Raw genomic sequence first — 19,537 nt, 5'->3', positions numbered from 1 at the left:
TTAGACCATATCCTACGGAAATGTAACCTTGCCTCTACCTGCTGGAACCTGGTCCTTCTAGCAGATCAAATCAGCAACTTCTTTGCGCAACCGTTCCCAGCTGGTTTAAGCACCACCTGAACCCCAAGAGAGGGGGAACCCACTGGAGTACTTTGTTCGGAATCATTTGCTGGAAACTCTGGAGTGCCCGAAATAGGTTCCTCTTCGGCCATGAATCTACGGAGGCGCACAAGCTCATGAATGAAGCCTTTTCTTGGGCCCACCATGTCACCAAAGCTAAAACTTTCTCTTCGAATGTAGCTTAATTTTCTGTCTGCTTTTCCTTCTTGTTTTTCTGTTGGGTCCCTCTTGTAAAGTTTTTTGAGTAATAAAATCTTCTCTTATTCAAAAAAAATATGTACTTTAGTTTTTTATTAAAAAAAATGAATAAACATGCCACCTCGACACTCTCGTTGGTGGCTGGAATTTTTTAATGACAAAGTTGGCCAATAGAGCGGTAAATGAGTAATGAAGTGTTGTCAATATCTCAAAACAATGGCCTTTTATATTAAATTATCTTTAAAATTGTTCTATTTTTTTTTTGTAATTTTTTTCAAGAGTAAAGTAACATCCAGTATCCTAATATAATTTTTAGTAGTAGTATCCAACACTCTAATTTTATTTATAGTTTATGATGTTTAATGCATTATAAATAAACTGAGGGTGTTGGAACTTGTATGTAGTTGGAAAATTATATCAAAGTGTTGGATGCTAATTTTCTATTTTTTTAAAAGATATTACTTTTTCATTTTGCAAAACACTCAACTAAATTAAATTATTCTTTTTTTAAAAAAAAACTAAAAATTGTTCTAGGAAGAAGGAATGAGACAACGCCTAAGATGTTTCTATTTTCTTATTTTATTCCGATCATCCAATGGAAGTTTTGATGCAACAGAGAGGGCCCTCTGGTTGAACGATGACATTGTTGAGAGTTTCCAATAGCTGGAAAACGAATCTACGAAATTTGTTAATGAAATTTAGACCATTCACACTCAACATGTTTGGAGAATTGTTATAAAATTTAAGAAAAAAATATAGTTACAAAAAATGATCTCAATCGTACAAAACAATATACATTGACAAGCTTAGTCGGAATCACAATTTAATTTGTCATTAAAACTTTTTGATAATCTTTTTTTTTTTTAGACCTTAATTTATTCCTCTGATTATTTCAATAAATTAGTATGAAAATATTAAATTACAAAATAAAAACGAATAAATTTGATTTAAGTGGAGATAACGACGTGGAAGGAATGAATTACGTATATATACAGTTTTTTTTTCTTTTAACTTATTAATCTGTCCGAGTAAATCTGATATTAACCCCCCCCCAACCCCCTAAAAAACATGTGCAATCGCAAAAGAAAGAACCAGATTTGAGAGCATGGCATGTAGGAGCAAGCATGGTCAACTAACGGTTAGGCAACGATGGCCTCATTATATTTTTGTTTGCATATCATATTTTTTAATAATTCGTGTCCTAAACACAACCAATCTCTCATAGCTTTACCTTTAGCAACAAAACAACCATTCCTATTTGGTCCCAAGGTAAGGAATAACCAGTTACACCAAAGATGCGGTCAATACACCCAAAACTACACCCGTAACTCAAGTCAATTCACGAGGTTTTTAAAAACCACCGTGAGATACACACGAAATACGTGCAGGATCATCATTAGGACCATCATACTTGCCGACCATTGATGAACTGATCGGATTAACCAACCAAAGTTAGCTTCCGTCATTATATATTGAACAGAAGCAAAAGCCTCAGTAACGGTCGGACGATAATAAAAAGTCATAGCTTCTTCTTCCTATCATCAATTCTCAGAGGACTTTTCATCTTCACCATCATCTCTTTCACCAACATTTTCAGAGGAGATTGTCCCGAGATTGCTATGCTTCCCTGAACCACACGCCACAACAATTTCTGCAGGAATCGCGTCAGTTGAATCGTTCAGCCTTCGTCGCATTTCTTGCAACCAAAGTAACATAATTAGATAATATGAACCCAAATGCAGTCCATGTAAATCCAGCTTTGCCTGCTTAGAGTCCCAAACCATGACCTCTTCTAGAATCTCGGTTGACCTGATTAGCTCTCCAACCACCATAGTTTCATCTCCTTCCAAACTGGCATTCAACTCTTCAATTGACAATGGGAAGCCATTCAAGTCCACCAACTTTCTCATGAGAACAGGACATGAATTCAGAACAGAATTATATGTCCTTTTCGAGAACGGAATTGATGTCTTCCTCATCCTTGAAGCCATGAAACCATGTTTGTTGGCTCACCATGCATTCCGCCCGCTAAAAGAACCATATTTGAACAAACTGTATCAATAACAAACCCTTCTTTTTCCATTTGAACCAAAAGTCTCTCCAAGTCTTGGAATAATCCCAATCTTCCATAACCATACATGATAGACTTGAATTCAAATGCTGAAGGTTCAAGTGCTTTGATTCTCATATTCTCAACCAACTTCTCTGCCGCCTCACAGGCCTATCCATTGAACATAAACCACTGACCATATATTCATAAACACGACGTTTATGTAAATAGAGGATGATGAACTATGAAGAAGCTGGCTTAGGTACGAATAAGCAATCTCAAACCCTCTTTCTGACTTTGTTGTGAGTGACACTCCAACAATTACACATAGACAAGAGCCAGATCTCGAGAGCCAGACTCTGATTTGGAAGTGCCTTCCGAAATAGAGTTTCCCAGGCTGAATATTGTTCCTGTTTATCCAGCAAAGCAGCAAGCTCAGCTACAATCTTAGGGTTCCAACTGTACCAAGGTGCTTCAGCAATTCTTGCATAAAGCTGCAAAATTTGCAAAAACATCAGAGACTCTAATAATCAACTTGAGGAGAGAGATAAGAGTAAAGTACTAACCGGAAGGCAACTGAGGAGAGATGGAGTTGAACTGTAGAAGGAGAGAGGAGATCGCAAAGAGTGCTGAGAGACACTGATTCAGGTGAACTTTGTACGAATCTCTGGATCAAGTTGTTTGTGGTCGACGGTTCTCCAGATGTCACCACCTTCTTCAGAAAAATGCTGACCTTGTTTTGTTAGCGCATATTCTACCTAACTCCAAGCTTTGGTCCTTGGTTCCACCATAGTTGGACACTGCTCAACATCATCTTCAACGTTAGATATTATAAAATCATGTCCTTCTTCCACAGACCTTCACGGAGAGTCAAAATGTAAAATTCCCATAGTTTAGCATGTTATCCACCAAGGACAATTTTAAATTAAAAAAGAAAAAGGGGGGGGGGGGAGAACATTTTATGTATGAAATCTTATCAACGATTCAAAGAAACCTTATCAACTATTTCAGGAATTGGCATCGCTCCAATTGGATAGCAAGTATCAATCAACATTTCTACGTTCATGGCCATATGACAACGGCATATATTGTCAAGGAGCCAGTGAATTGGAGAATAACGGAAAGCATACATTTATCTATAAAGCGCATAAAAAGACACTAAAGAACTCTCAGTATCAAATAGTTCCAACCCTCTTGCATGTAGTTTGCCTCAATCGCTGCTTACACGCAATCAAGCACATATGTATGTGTATTTATATATGCATATAACTATGATCAAGCTTTACTGTCTTGTTAAATAACTCCCCCAGCCCCATTCCAGAAATTAGGCCGAGAGATAACATGAAGAAAATGATGATATGACGCAATTTAAAACTCAAACAGCACATCACAAACAATTAATAGGGTGTTTAGATTAGCATTTGCAAAATAGAATATGGGTAGATTTGAACTTTTGTTTGGATTGTTTTACATTACGAGTGATTTTGACTGATTAAGCATGCTAGGATGATACATGTTTGTCAAAAACATTTTAGCCGTACATTACTAAAAGGAACATGAGCCTTACAATATACTCCCTCCGTTCCTTATTATAAGAGACGAATAACCGAATTACGTTGATAAAAAAAACAGTTAAAATTAGTTAAGAACAATTAATGTGCAAAAAGTATAATTTTTTTTCTAAAAATGCCCTCATTAATAAGAAGAGAGAGCATGAGAGAGAACAATAGTAAATTCTTAAAAGAAAGAGAAGTGGGAAGGAGAGAGAGTGTGAGTTGGAGACAATAAATATGGGTAAAAGAGGAAATCAACACAAAAAAGTAGAGACAACTTTTAAGTGTCTCTTATATTTAGGAACACTATATAAGCATCAAATGTCTCTTATAATAAGGAACGGAGGGAGTAGCGTAATATTAACAATAGTACGACTGAGTTAACCTGCACATACTCAACAACAAATTTTCTCTCAGTTATTAATAAATTCAACTTTAATTATTTTGATTTCTTTTAAGGCTAATGATTAATGCCTAGCTTTAATTTAATAAAAAATATTTCAAAAAATTTAATTTGCTTTTCTTGACAATTCACCTGAATCTGTTAACCATATATATAACCTACAAGTCCAAAGCCCATTCCTTCACTAAACCCCCAACCCCCCCCCCCCAAAAAAAAAAAAAAAAAAAAACCCACCACCATCGCATCTCACACGCTTTTTCCCTCAAAATCATTCCGAAAAAAGATAAACTTGACACGCAATATATGGAAGAAATCAGGAGCAGAGAACAACAATGTTGCAACGAAGAGCAGTTTTTTCTTGTTGTGCTGTGATATCGATGTTGCGCCGAAGTAAAAGAAGGAAAGCAGAAGCAGAAGAGAATAATAAACAAAAGCAGAAACCAAGAAAGAACAGGGAAAAAGAGGGGCAATGACCAAATCCAACCCACTGAACACACAGAACCAAATCGCCCTACAAGCTACGAAGCCATTGTTGATAAGCACAACCAAAGGGCTCACTCTACAAATTGACGTTTAATCCGACAAATTTTTTGGCCTCAATTTTAACCGGAGTTAACTACAACAACGAATTGAGAGATAGGATTCATTGGATTCAAGGGAAAGGAGAAGATCTGAAGCTATTACCGGTTCAGCTTTCTCCGGAGCCGAATGTTGACTCCCCCGTTCTGCCTCTATTTCGCTTTCTTCTCCCAACCTCGCTTTCTCTTCACTCGGCTCCATCCCTGTCCCCTGCATCTTTCGCTCTGTCTTATCTGTTCTTCTTATGTAAGTTAAAAACAGGAAGATTGATTGTTAACCGACGGATAAACCTGTGAGCCTGAGGACGGTTGTTCGGGATGCCCAAAATTACTTTAAAAACATATTTATTTTTATAATAATAGTATTAATCCAATTTTTGTATTATTTTTAATCAAAACAAAATATTTTTTACACTTATTTTATATAATTATAAAATTACTTTCAAAATCACATACACCCTTGCTTTCTATACAGTAAGAAATAATAATAATATTAATCCAATTTTTTTTATCATTTTTAATGGTTAAGTTATCGTAAAACATCCTAATATTATTTCCCAGTAATATTTAGCATTTTAATCTTATTTATAATGTATCCAGTCCAATTACACTCTACATTCTAATTTTATTTATGATGCATTATAAATAAAATTAAAGTACTAGAAGTAGAAGAAAAATAATACTATTATGATCTTAAATATAAAAATTGGGGGAGGATTAGAATAACGAACACATCATAAATAAAATTAGCGCACTACATATAACTAAAAAAGAACATGACCCTGGAACTTTACACTTCTTTAATATTAATATACACATGAAATGAGGCTAGATAAAAATTGGAAAAATGACACAAAAATGACATTTGAACTTGAAAATACTAAAATGGTCATTTAAATTTGTAAAATCCCAATTTAGTCATAAAAGACCAATTTGACATTAATAAATTTCTTGCAATGGCCATATTGCCCTTTATTTTATTTATTGTTTTTTTAAAAAAATCAAAGCCCCCATTGGCTGGTCCAGCGCTGGCAGCAGCGGCCGTCATCGGAGCTTTGGTGACTGGTCAACAATTGGTCACCAAAGCTCCAGCAACCGGAAACAATTTTTACTAAAGTTGTAAAAATACTACTTTTTGAATTTGTCGAAAAACCTGTTGTTAACTACTATACTGAAGTTGTTAATAGCGTTACAAAAGTTGTTAACTGTTATACTGAAGTTGTAAAAATTTTCAAAAAAGAAAGCTGCTAAAGTTGTGAAAATACCTTCTTCTTTTTTTAAATTTTTAGGAAAACTTGTTATTAAATGCTATCTCAAAGTTGCTAATAGAGTTACAGAACTTGTTAACGACATTACTAATGTTATAAAAATGCTACTTTTCAAATTTTTTAAAAATTGTTAACTGTTATGCTGAAGTTGTTAATAGGGTTACAAAAGTTATTAATTGTTACATTGAAGTTTTAAAAAAATTTTAAAAATAGTAGTTGCTAAAGTTGTAAAAATAATATTTTTTTGAATTTTTAAGAAAACTTGTTAAATGTTATACTAAAGTTGTTAATAGAGTTACGAAACTTGTTAATGGCATTATTAAAGTTGTAAAAATGCTACTTTTTGAATTTCTCGAAAAACCTGTTGTTAACTGTTATACTAAAATTGTTAATAGCGTTATAAAAGTTGTTAACCATTATACTGAAATTGTAAAATTTGTTTAAAAACTCATTTTCGGCCACCGGAGCTCTAGTTACCAATTGTTGAATTTTCTGAAAAACTAGTTGTTAACTGTTATACTGAAATTGTTAATAGTATTGCAAAAGTTATTAACCGTTATACTGAAGTTATAAAAATTTTAAAAAAAATTGTTTCTGGCCGCCGGAACTTCGGCCACCAATTGTCTATTGCTCACCGTAGCTCCGGTGACGGCTTCCGATAACTGGCCGGCCAGTGGGGGCTTTGGTTTTTTAAAAAACAATAAATAAAATGAAGGGTAATATGGTCATTTTAGCAAATTTATAAATGTCAAATTGGTCACTTGTGACTAAATTGGGAATTTGTAAATTCAAGTAACTATTTTGGCATTTCCAAGCTCAAGTGTCATTTTGTATCATTTTCCCATAAAAATTTGTGACAGACGATCACCAAAGAGCAGCAATTTTCAAATAAAAATGTTGGTTAATATTATCTTTAATTTTTAAAATTTGACCTCATGTTGATTTTAGTTTGAAATTTGAAACAAATGATTTTAAAAGTTTTAAGTACCAAAGACACTATTATCAAGTCAAAAATGTTTAAGCAGATCAAAATAAATCAAATTTTAGAATCAAAACCAAAACAAGGTCAAAGTTAAAAGCTAAAAATAGAATTAATCTTAAAATATTTAATGTTTCAAATATCTTTAAATATATATATATCAATCATATCTCAGACTATCGAAAAGTAATTCATTGGTAATATACAATTATACATACAGAGACACAAGTTCTATGACAATCTAGAGAAGGAAAACTACAAATACAGACTAAGGTCTTATTTAGTGCGAAGTATTAAAAATAAGGAGTAGGAATTGAGATTGAAATTAAAAAAGATTATTAAAAAAATATTTAGCAGGAGAGATTTCTTATTACATGGGATTAAACAAACTCATATACGTGGAATTGCAAAATACCATAGTGGGAGATGGTATTCTCCAATCCCACCTCAACGGATTTATCTAATTTCATATAATAAGTAATTACTCATACTAAATATTTTTTAATAATTTTTATCAATTACAATTTTAGTTCTTATTTTTTATTTTCAATATGACAGTGTGGCTAAAATGAACAAGACTAAGTTAGGTCCTTTGCCATTTGATCCAAGCAGAATGTGGGCGGGTCCAGCAAGACTGCTCTTTCATTGTTCGTCTCATGAGCCCTCTTGGCAAGTAAATCCTCACGTGCCAATGCCTCCTTGTGAGCATGTACTATCTCTATGTTCCAGTGTGAGAGATTAACGATCAAAAATCTCTGCTGCCCAAGGGTGCTGTTGTCCATTCACCCTATAACACAAGGGGGGAAAAAGAAAAGAAAAGAAAGAACTATATTTTAAATCAGACGGTAATTTTTATCGACGAAATGTGTGCAAAAAGAAAGGAGAAAGAACTAATGATTTTAAATGTTTGTAAATATTTCTTTCAAATGAGGGAAGCAAGCTTTTCTCGCTTGAGCCAGTGAAATAAACTTTCTACTGTGTATAACTAAAAAGATGTTGTCAATTTTACCCAATGTTGTGAAATATGTTGATTTTGATTATCATACCCTCTATTAATCTAGAAAAAACAAAACCTTAACTTATTACCCATTTTTTTAAATAGCGGCTTTGGTATTTTAAATGTTATGAAGAAAATTAAATTTACAATTTAAAAAAAATGAATGATAATATAAAATGCCGATAATAATTTATAAAGTATAAACAACATTTTTAATCCTTTGAAGTATTTCAAAATTTAAATTTTATATCGATTATCATTTTATATAAATATTTAAACATTTAAATTTCATATCTACAAATAAATATTATAGTTTTACTTCATAATATTTCTATTTATAATATTTACCATAATTTTATAATAATTATTTGCTAAACATGTTAAGTTCGTTATTTTGAATAGAAATTTAAATATTAATTTTATTTAATGGAATCCCCATGAATATTTAAAAGGGAAAGCTAATCCCCCAGGCCTCATCGTTTTACTCAAATTTTGATTAGGTCCTTGCCTTACAGTTTATTCCGTTAGAGCAGTTAATCCTTATGGTCAAAGACTATTAGTTTCAAAGCTAACAGTGTTTACTAACTACTGACATGATTGATAAAAAATTACTAGATAAATTACCTATCAGAAGTTTTTCAAAGATGCCAAAAGAAGAAAAATGAAAATTCACAGAGATGCAAAAGCTTAGAGATGCAAATTTATCTTTGAAGGAAAGCGCTAATCAACAGAGGCTCTGTTCCATTGAGTCTCTTGCAGTATTATGGAGTGTGGAACAACTAAAATTCCACTCATCTCTTGTGTGGATTATGACGGGCATCATGTTGCTGGGCAACTTCTTCTCGTTTCGACCATACTAGATGGGTGCTATCAAAACTTTTTGGACCATAAACATCAATGTTCTCAACATTGTAATTTGATGTTTATGAGGAGGACTAGTTTCTCTCTAGAGTCTTAGCTTGTCTTCCGATGTTAAAAAAATATAAAAACATTGCACTCCCTCCATTTTGTATTATAAGAAAGAACCATCAAAACAGTAATAAATGTATAAATTACATGCATAATTTTTTAATTATACATTTGTTTGTGAAGAGATTATATAGGAGATAATGAGTAAAAATTTATATTACAAAATTTAAAATTAAAAAAAAAAGATGATTTCTCTTTTATATTTAAGAACACCATTATAAAAGAAGTCCTTTCTTATAAAAAAAGATAGATAGCGCTAATAGTTGGCTTTTAGCCAACCCTAATGATGACTATTGGTGATAGTTGTAGGGTTTGCTTCTTTTTTTGTTTTTTTTTTAGGGGTTTGCTTCAAATAATATACTAAAATAAATAACAATAATTTGAAAGCCGTTGTTTCAGCTAATATGATTTTCCATATTGTTCATATATCCACTTTAAAATAATGTCATTTTGCATAATTGTGCTATATTAGACTGGTGTTATCTTCATTTAGTATGTTTTTATTTTATTTTCTTTTATCTGCAGATTGGATGGATCTATGGCTTTGTTTTAGGGGGGTATCTAGACATGGTTTAACATGCATGGCAGAGGATGGGAATGGGTGAGTCTTTTCTGTTTGAGTTAACTAACTGGACGCTTCTCATTTTTATCTAGTATTTCATTCTTATTGTGATTGAAGATGGCCCAAAGACTAGGCAGGGTCGACGGGGTTATTTAGGGGAAGGAGCACGGGATGCTATACATGTTATAGAGGTAAACCCTCTTTGAAACGTTCGACAGTCTTTTTTTTTTTTCCTACCTTATTTTTAATTGTGTGCATGATATTTTCTATTACTGTTCAGGTTAGTTTGTCAGATTCGCTCCCTGATCTTCACTCTTCAAGACTGTTTGGCTACTTTGTATCAGTTTGTTCCTCATTGAGATGAATGAAAAGTATGGCTCAGTGTATCAATTTGTGAGGTCAAAAAAAAAAATCATTTGTCTTCCAGGGACTATTGTTTCTTGGTTGTACTATTAATGGGGTTTGGTTGTGTCTAACTCCCATTAGTTTCTAAATTTGGGAATGTGCTATTGGGAATGGGTTGTCGCTGAAATTTCCAGTCTGGGTGTTTAGTTAAAATAGTAAGTACATTTTTTTTCCATATATAGTTGGAAGTATAGCTATTTGGTCAGGTTTGTGAATTCTTTAAACCAATAACTTTGTGATAATCTGGGAGTCAAACCAGAGATATCTAAAATAAGTTAAATTTTGAAATTGATGTGGGCATTGAACCTGGAACCGTATGGATGGAACAGAGTGCTAACATTGTTAACTTCCACTTGCCTTAAGTCATGATATTATAAATTGCACTGTAGGCTTTCAATAATTTTCTTATTTTTCCTACATTTATTTTTTGTTCATATGCAATGTTAGATTATAAGCAAATTAACACTATCCTGCACATGTTATTTTTTTCCTGCAATTTTCTTGGGTGTTTCCTTTCAAACACTACTGATGGGTTGTACGTTTTAGGTAATGAAACTTGTAATTGATTGCTTTTTCTATAGACTTTACCTCTCTTCCTCTCTCTTGAGGAACTATTTATTGGACTTTGAACTATGTTAATTAGCTATGCAGTATAACCAGACACGTTCCAGTTGCAACTTGCTAAAAGTGTTTTTTCATCATTTTTTGCGTATTGTTAGTTTTAGTTTTATTTTTTCTCATGCATTTCACTTCCTGTTATCTACATCAAAATAATTTGTTTCCTATAAACTACCACTTCTCTATCTTTTGTAATCTTAGACGAAAAATAATCATCACATCAACTTCTCAAAAATACTACAGTAATCACTACATGACTGATTTTGTGCAAGTATTGTTTAATGGAAAATTTGTCATTTTGAGTGTCTTATTTCTATTTTCATGGCTACTTACTTCAGTTAAGGACCTTCCTTCCCTCCTCCATTTCTCCTCCTTTTTTATAGATTTAGTGGTAACCATTGTAAGCCTCAGCTAAATTTTCTTTTCAATCATTTTCTTTATTTTTCTAAGGTGTTGATTCAATTATAGGATTGTAAGTGCTAGGGTGCCAAATTGGATTTGAGGTATTATGATATGAATTTATATAATTGCTGGGTCCTGATGTCGATGGTATTTTCATTAGTATCTTATTACAAACACTGATACTATTTTGGGTGATACAATTTGTTTTGCTTTAACTTATCTCCTAATAATTGATGTTACATAATGATAACTTCTATTCAAACTACATGCTTATGCAGTCATTGCAACGATAACTGCCTAGAAAACCTAAAGGGAGTGAAACATTTTTAGCACATCAAGCATGGTGGATTCAAGGGGTGTGTGGTATACTAAGAGTTCCTCATCTCCCAGTAAAGAGAAATTTTAATATTTTATGAACGAAACCTTGCTTGTGCTTGATAATGTTGTGGAAGATAGCAGAAAAAAGTAAGAAAGGGTTACTGTTGTGGAAGATTGCAAGCAAAAATACGGCATACTACCTCTTGTCCGAATTATAAGACCTTATAATTAATAGTCTACAAACAAGATCTTATAATTAGCACTAAAGGTAGTATTAAACCACTATAATTTACTTTTGAGAGCTTAATTTAACTTGGAAATTTAGTGAATAAGATCTTTTTTATTTTTCTTGGTATGAATGTGAGGGTTTTGGAGTTTATGAAGCTTTAAAAGGAACTTAAATCCCATTGAAAGTGAGGGATAAGTATTAGAATTGGGATTAAAAAAAATATGCTAAAAGAGTGTTTAGTATGAATAATTACTTAATACTTGGGATTGGGCAAATCCATATATGTGGGATTAAAAAATACCAAGGAGAAATGTAGTATTCTCCAATCCTACCTACATGGAATTACCTAATCTTACGTAAGGAGATCTATTGTGAGGGTGCCAATGCTGGATCCTAAATACAAGCTAATTGTTTTGGCGTCAAAGAGAAGATATGTGTTGTTAATCATCTGGGGATGTTATGTGCTGTTTTATTTTCATTTGTTATTGAAGCTTTCTTCTATTGTTGGGGAGCCACTGCTTGATTGATTTGTTGTATGGGTGGCAGGATGGAAGAACTCCATATCAAGTGATGTAATATTATTTCAAAAATAACACTTACATATTGATATCTCTTTCGTGTGGTCTGTTCAATATTAATGCAATACTTTGAGAAAGCTACACGGTTGAATACCTTAAGAATGTAGGAGAATTTTTCACATTGGAAAAATGAAGATGTAACATTCCGGGGCATAGCTTGGTTTCTAGATTGATTAGAAATACATTATCCTCTCCATTTTTTTTTTTGAAAAGCTCAATTTGTAATTATTTACATATTTTTTTAACTAATCCATGTCATCGAAGAAATTCAATAACGGAAATGAGACGTAACACACACAAAAAAATTTCAAGACTTGCCCACTTTTAATATTTGCAGAGTATATTAAAGATATATTAAACTTAAAGACTTATTTACGATTACATCATTTCATTTAGTTTATCTTTTTTTTTTTGGCCAACAAGATTTATCTTTACCCTTTACTATCGATAGAAAGTAATTTTAATAATGCCTTTTAGTTTGTGCCTCTATTGCCCCTTACCATGCGAAGGTTCTAAACCAGTTATAACAAAAATAGGATTGTTGCTCGGACTCTCCCCGCGGACAACTTTAACAGTTAAACAAGTAAAATAGTAGGACATGTATGCACGGGGATGGGGCGGAACTCGGGAAGCATTAATTTGGGGAAAATTATACACAAATCTGAAACAACACAATTTATTAATTTGAAATTTCTTAAAATTTAAAAATAAAAAGGTCCCATAAGACTTGAGAGTCATTTATTCCAAACGAAAAATTACATCGTTGCCCATGCCCTCCCAATTGACAAGCTCATGGGCATGAACTAACAAATTAATGAAAAACTATCAACAAGTTAGGAGGTGTTAGTTGACAATTAAATTTATGAGATAATATAACTTCTATACAAGGTCAAATTATAACAAAATAATATTATATAACGATCTTTAAGCTAAAATCATGTGTGACCAAAACATACAAATTGATATTAGATGAATTATAGTTAGATCAAATATTCATCTACTCTTACCAATATGATATGTTTTTATATCTGCTCAAGCCTACCAAGAAGCGGAAAGAAAGGAGGAAGGTAAGGTCTGATTTGGAAGGAAGCGGACTAGGTAGTAGTTTTTTTCCTACCTTACATTTATGTATGATTGTTACATGTCTGTTTGTGCCATATTGTTATTTAAAAGCATGAGAACATGTAATCCTTAATTTCTTGCATGAGTTAATAGCCGTGCAGCTGAAAGATATGGGGCCTTATGAGCTATTATTTGCATGGCCTTATGTGCCATTACAAACGCAGCTTTATGAGCCATTATTTATGCAGCCTTATGAGCCATTGTATGTCTGACCTTATGTGCCATTGACTACGCATTCAGCTAATTAATTTGACTATGTGTCATTGCACTTAAATGCTTTTTATGCATAGCTTGCAAGGTTATGTTCCGTATGGCTTGTTTTGCATATTTTAGGTAATCTGCATATGTGTTAGATGGAAATTACTACCACAAGGATTCTTTAGAATCTCACCCTCCCATTTATGATGAATAGCGGCTAGTAGCTTGAAGGATAAGGAGGTTTTTTTTAGAAAGAGATGAGCTAGTTGAAAAGTAAGAATGCCTTTTATATTCTGTACATATGTAGCAGAATATTTTGATAAGTTAATATTTGTACTATTGTATATGTTATATGGGCAAATAACTTACTTTATGTAAATATTATTTTGTATACTTTATAAGGAGGAAAACACTGTCTGGTGTAGGTATGCGCCGTCAACCAAAATAGTTGCTATATTTTTAATATAATATTATAAAATTACACAGTATGAAATCATTTTACGTGATAATAAATTAAGTTGAAAGTAGAGTTAATTGTGGATCACTCGTCAGTTATTCGAAAGGTTTGAAATGTTTGATTAACAGATTCTAAAGGTTAAAAAAAGATTTCCTTGTTTTTTCCCAAGTTAGAAACCTGGCGTTTGTGATTTACAAACGTTAAAATGATCCTATAAGTATATAAAAGTTAGGTGTTGCATAAGACTTTGTCTAATTCTCTTGTGCTAAACCCTCTTTTAGTAGGCTTTCTTAATCCCAATCCTAATTTATATCATTTATTTTCAATGTCTCCTCCAAATTGGACATTAAAGTACCTCTTAGCCTGTGGATACACTGGGTTCAGTTTGGAAGCTCTCTCTCCCTAAGGATTGATCGATTGGCAATAACTTCATTCGAGGACTGGTTTTCTAATTTAATGCTACACCCAGAAGATATGCAAGAGTTTGATCTCTCTTTGATCGTCTACTTACTATGGCATATATGGAAGGTACGCGATGGGCTTGTCTTCAATTTTAAGGTCCTAGACCCATAATTGGTGCTAAGGCAAGTTCGGGTGGATGCTCTAGAGTATTGGGTAGCTCTTAATCAATCGACTCAAAGTCAGGAAGCTGTAACTCAACCCAGAGCACAAATATAGGTAGCGCCACTAGTTAGGTGGGTTAAAATCAATTGTGATGGCTCCTTTCAGTTGCAAGAGGACTCGGCAGCTATTGGGCTAGTATGTCACGAGTCGCAACCACACTGGTCGTTTGTTATGGGCATATGGGGAAGGAGTAGAAGCACGCTCAACATTCATCTCAGAATTAATGGCATTAAGGAAAGCTAACTTAATCTATGAAGAGCATGACCTCCTACAAGTTATAATAGAAGCAGATAGCGTTTGATTTATTTGCATACAGTTAGTATTTCTAGTTTTCTATCGTTTTGAATTTTCTGAACCTCTGTCGTTATTTTGCTGTCATTGCTGTTTTGGCATCTTCTTTGTACATGTTATTCTCGTGGTAGCATAATGAATTATGATTCATGGTAAAAAAGAAAAAAAAAGTGCAATAATAGAAGAACAGAAACTAGATCTGAAAATAGCCATAAAAGAAATGGACACGTCATTTACTAACATAAGCATGTGATTCTACTGTTATATATAGATAATATAGATTATAATAGTTTAGTAAACTCACTTTCAAACTTGTATGAAATGGTGATACTAATTTTAAATTTTCTATACTTAAAATTTATTTGAAAAATTACAATAATTATTTATTATCTATTACTCTTATTCTTTAAATTGAAATTTAATTTTTCTCAGTACTATAAAATGTTTTGAATTTGTGAAGTACACGTAATGTTGAGAATATTAACGAAGAAGATAAATATATTAGGAACACTTAACTTTTTAAAATAAATTAATATTTAACTTCTGAAACAACCATTATTTAATAAATATTTCAAATGAAATTTACAATCTAAATCTCACGCTTGGAGCCTTGGACTGTGAAAATGGGCCATAAACTTGGGCCTAAAACTATCACGACCCAAACTTTAGCAAGGACAAGTTCACAATTTGGGGGCTTCGATTTGCTAATCATTTGCAATTTCTGGATTAGATTATGAAGCTTAAAAGGGTTGAATTCTAATATATAACAATGAAATTGGGTCTTGTAGTAGACTGAAACACTATCCATTTTTTGATTTCATGAATTTATTCCTATATATAAATACAAAAGTAGAGTTGAGGGTTGGGAATACGGATCAGTCCTGTCACAACCTACAAGTTATACAGTACGAGTTAAAGTAACCCGTTCCTTGGTAGGTTAACAAAATACTAATCCTAACCCACCATGACAGGTTGTTGGATTGGCAGGCTAACCTACCATTTTTTTAACCTTAATTTAATTTAATTTTTAAATTAATAAATAATAATCCAAAATTTCAAAAGCAATCATAAGCCAACATCATGTTTAACCACACTCAAAAGAGTAAGTAAAAATTAAAAACAATACATTACAAACATTTTACATAATTAACATTGACATCAACTTATCAAATGACAATTTTTAAAACATAAAATTATCTTAGTCTTAATTAAAGGGTAAATAGTCACAAATATTATATGCTTAGTCATGTATAGCTATGCACCCTTTTAATTTAATAAGAATGTTGTGCTATGATACTTCCCAAGGACAGTCAATTACTTAGACTATTAATTTTATAAACCATACAGTTAATAAACTGCAACTCAAACTCCCTGAATATTCAATTCTTTCAAATAACAACACTAATTTTTATACTACCTCCGATCCTTAATATAAGAGTTATGTTGACTTTTAATTTGCTCTTAATATAAGACCTCAATATATTTTGTCTTTTATATTTATTTATTTATTTAAAGTAGTCCTTGTAGAGTTGTAGTGATTGCACATGTTAAAGATTTCATCAAATGATAATTTTAGCTAATACACATAATTAACAAAGGTATTCTAGGAAAGTCAACACCTATTTATTATAAATAACTAACTTAAATAATTTTTTAATCTCCTCAAATTAGTCAACTAGGTTTTATACTAAGGATTGGAGCTAGTATAATTTAATTCCTTAAAAGCTTGAACATTCAGTTTTTTGTCTAGGACCTATGGGTAGTTTTACCTAAAATAAATAAATGCTTGAAAACAAGTGGAAAAATGAGTAGCACTTCCTCATTCTAATTCTAATTCCCTTTTTTCTTGATTTTGTTAAGCAATTCAAATGCCAAATTAAAAAAATGAAAACAATATAGACTTAACTAACAGTTGCAATCCATGGGATTTTCTTCACCTTCACTTTTCCTAATTATTAGTTAGCCTACCACACAGACACATAAAAGTAATGCACACATACACACCCCTGTCAAAGTGAAAAAATGTAAAGAAATATTTGTATATATACCAAAGAAGTTATGAAGAAAGTAAAATGAATCATATAGCAGTATTTTGGAATTGAAAATCCAAGACTAGTTTGGCAAACAAACCCACTTTTCACTATTCTCATTCAAGACTTGAAACAAAGGAATGATGCAATCACATTTGCAGGAACACATTTCCACTGACAAAAACTAGACAATACAAAATGTGAAATAGAGTGGATGATTTTTGCAGATTGCATTGAAGAAGGATCCAATTGGCTTATATATAGACCATCTATCAATTACAATATCTGCATATATTCTAACAATCCCCCTCAAGATAGGGCACATAAATCATATGCATCAAGCATGTTACATACGTATCAAAGCTAAGGACCCTTGTGAGAGTTGGTAAAGATATCTACCAACTAATCGTTAGTTGACAAACTTCACAGCAAGAAACTAGACTTAATGGGAATTTACAAATTACTTAACATAGAAACATAGATGTTGCATGCAACTATTCTTTCTAAATGGGAATTTACAAACCACTTAACATGGAATAAATCTCTTTAACTTGAGAATGTGACTTGTCTTGTACAGAGAACTGATGAATGACTCCCTCCAATTCAATCCAACTGCAGCCTGGTATTTTCTTTAGGTTTCTCTCTTTCATTATTGTCCTAACCATTTTCACATTGTCCCACATGCCCACACTAGCATAAACATTAGATAGGAGCACGTAGGAGCTTGGACTGAAAGAGTTTAGCTTGATCAATTCCTCAGTAACTGGCTTTCCCACTGAGAAGTTCTTATGGATTTGACAACCACTAAGCAAAGTCCTCCAAATGACATCGTTTGGTTTGATAGGCATTGCCTCGACGAGTTTTTTGGCAGCTTCAACATGCCCAGCTCGACAAAGGATGTCTACCATGCAACCATAGTGTTGCACCTTAGGTTCAACCTTGTATACTCTTTGCATTAGCTCAAAACATATCAATCCCTCCTTCAGTAAACCAGCATGGCCACAAGCACTCAACACACCAATGAATGTGATATCATCCGGTTTAACAGAATCCTTTACCATTGGAAGAGAAAATTGATAGCCATTTCACCCATACCATGAATAGCTAAGCCACCAATCATAGCATTCCAATGATCGACACATTTCTGATCAATATTCTTAAATACTAAGATAGCATTCTCTATGCTACCACACTTGGAATACATGTCAATTAGAGCAACACCAAGTTTACCACTCAAATATTTACTATTGTTATTCTCTAAATATCGGTGTATGAGAGCTCCAACTTCAACGTGTCCTAATTGGGTGATGGCTGTAAGAACAATCAACAAGGTGGTATCATCTGGTTGTGTATGTGCTTTTATTCTCATATCATGAAATAGCTTCAAAGCTTCAATGCAATAACCATTCTGAACATAGCCAGCCATCATGGTGTTACAAGAAATAGTGTTTCTCTTGGGCATTCCATCAAACAATCTCCTTGCAACAAGGGCATTACCTGATTTCATATAACCATCAATCATAGTTGTCCAAGTGACCAAATCTCTTTTAGGCATCTTGTTAAACAACGTTTGAGCATCTTCTATATTACCAAACTTTACACATCCATCAATCATTGTGTTCCATGAAACTAAGTCTCTCTTGGGCATTTTAAGAAACAAATTCCAGGCACAATTCAATCCATCTTTATCTCACATATCCTCCGATCATTGAGTTCCAAGTAATTAGATTCTGCTTCTTTAGAGGCATATTGTCAAACAATTCACGGGCTTTTCCAACCATCCCATATTTGACATACCCATCAATCATTGAGTTATATGAGACAGAATCATGACAAGACATTCTGTCAAACAATTGACAGGCATGTTGAACGCACCCAATTCTTAGAAAACAACTAATCAAGCAATTTTTCAAATATGTATCAGACTCAATTTGCAGTTTATACAATAATCCATGGATCTGCATTCCTTCTTTCATCAAACCCACTCGAGAGCACGCTTTCAAAACAGAGAAAATGAGAACTTATCCAAACAAACCCCCAGTTCAAGCATCAAACAAAGTATTGCCAGAGCTCCTCTGGGCGAACAACCATGAGAGTAGGACCTGAGTATGGCATTCCAGAGAAAAGGGTCCTCTTGTTCTCGAGGATTACGATTAGCATGATGCTTGAAGAAGATGTGGCGAGCGAACTCAACAAGAGGCTCATAGGGTGAAGAAACAAAAGTGAGATGAGTTTGGTAGTGAGAGATGAGTTGTTGATTAGCCCAGTTGTGATCATTCTTGCATGCATCTGATTCATGTCATCCATGGTTTTGCATTTCTGAAACAAGACGAGAGTTGGGGTGATTGAACTCCATGGCTGGAGTGAATTGACACACAACCATCAATAAATGGAAAGTTGATGAGCTACGTCAGTTGTGTTGTCGAGAAGATCATTGACTTAGAACTTCTTTTAATGGCTCAAATTGGCATATGGACATATCAGATTAGAACTACTTTATCTCCTGAAAATGATTGACTTCAAAACCATATCTGAATATAAAACTAAGCTCCAAAATCGAGCTTCTAATTCTTATTGTGAGATTCCAA

The 19,537-nt window shown here is 33.0% G+C and overlaps 2 pseudogenes; both read right to left on the bottom strand.

Annotated features, from left to right (window-relative positions):
• Window positions 1-65: 65 nt before the first annotated feature.
• LOC114754281 (pentatricopeptide repeat-containing protein At2g17033-like) lies at window positions 66-3,108 on the bottom strand (annotated as a pseudogene).
• Window positions 3,109-17,455: 14,347 nt separating this feature from the next.
• Window positions 17,456-19,322, bottom strand: LOC114754284 (pentatricopeptide repeat-containing protein At2g45350, chloroplastic-like; annotated as a pseudogene).
• Between the last annotated feature and the right edge of the window lie 215 nt (window positions 19,323-19,537).

Source organism: Neltuma alba, unplaced genomic scaffold (assembly GCF_004799145.2).
Source record: "Neltuma alba isolate B1F8T4 unplaced genomic scaffold, ASM479914v2 tig00010127_pilon, whole genome shotgun sequence".
In the NCBI taxonomy this organism is placed as follows: domain Eukaryota; kingdom Viridiplantae; phylum Streptophyta; class Magnoliopsida; order Fabales; family Fabaceae; genus Neltuma; species Neltuma alba.
The sequence above is the reverse complement of the archived record's forward strand: the minus strand, read 5'-3'. Positions and strand labels throughout refer to the sequence as shown.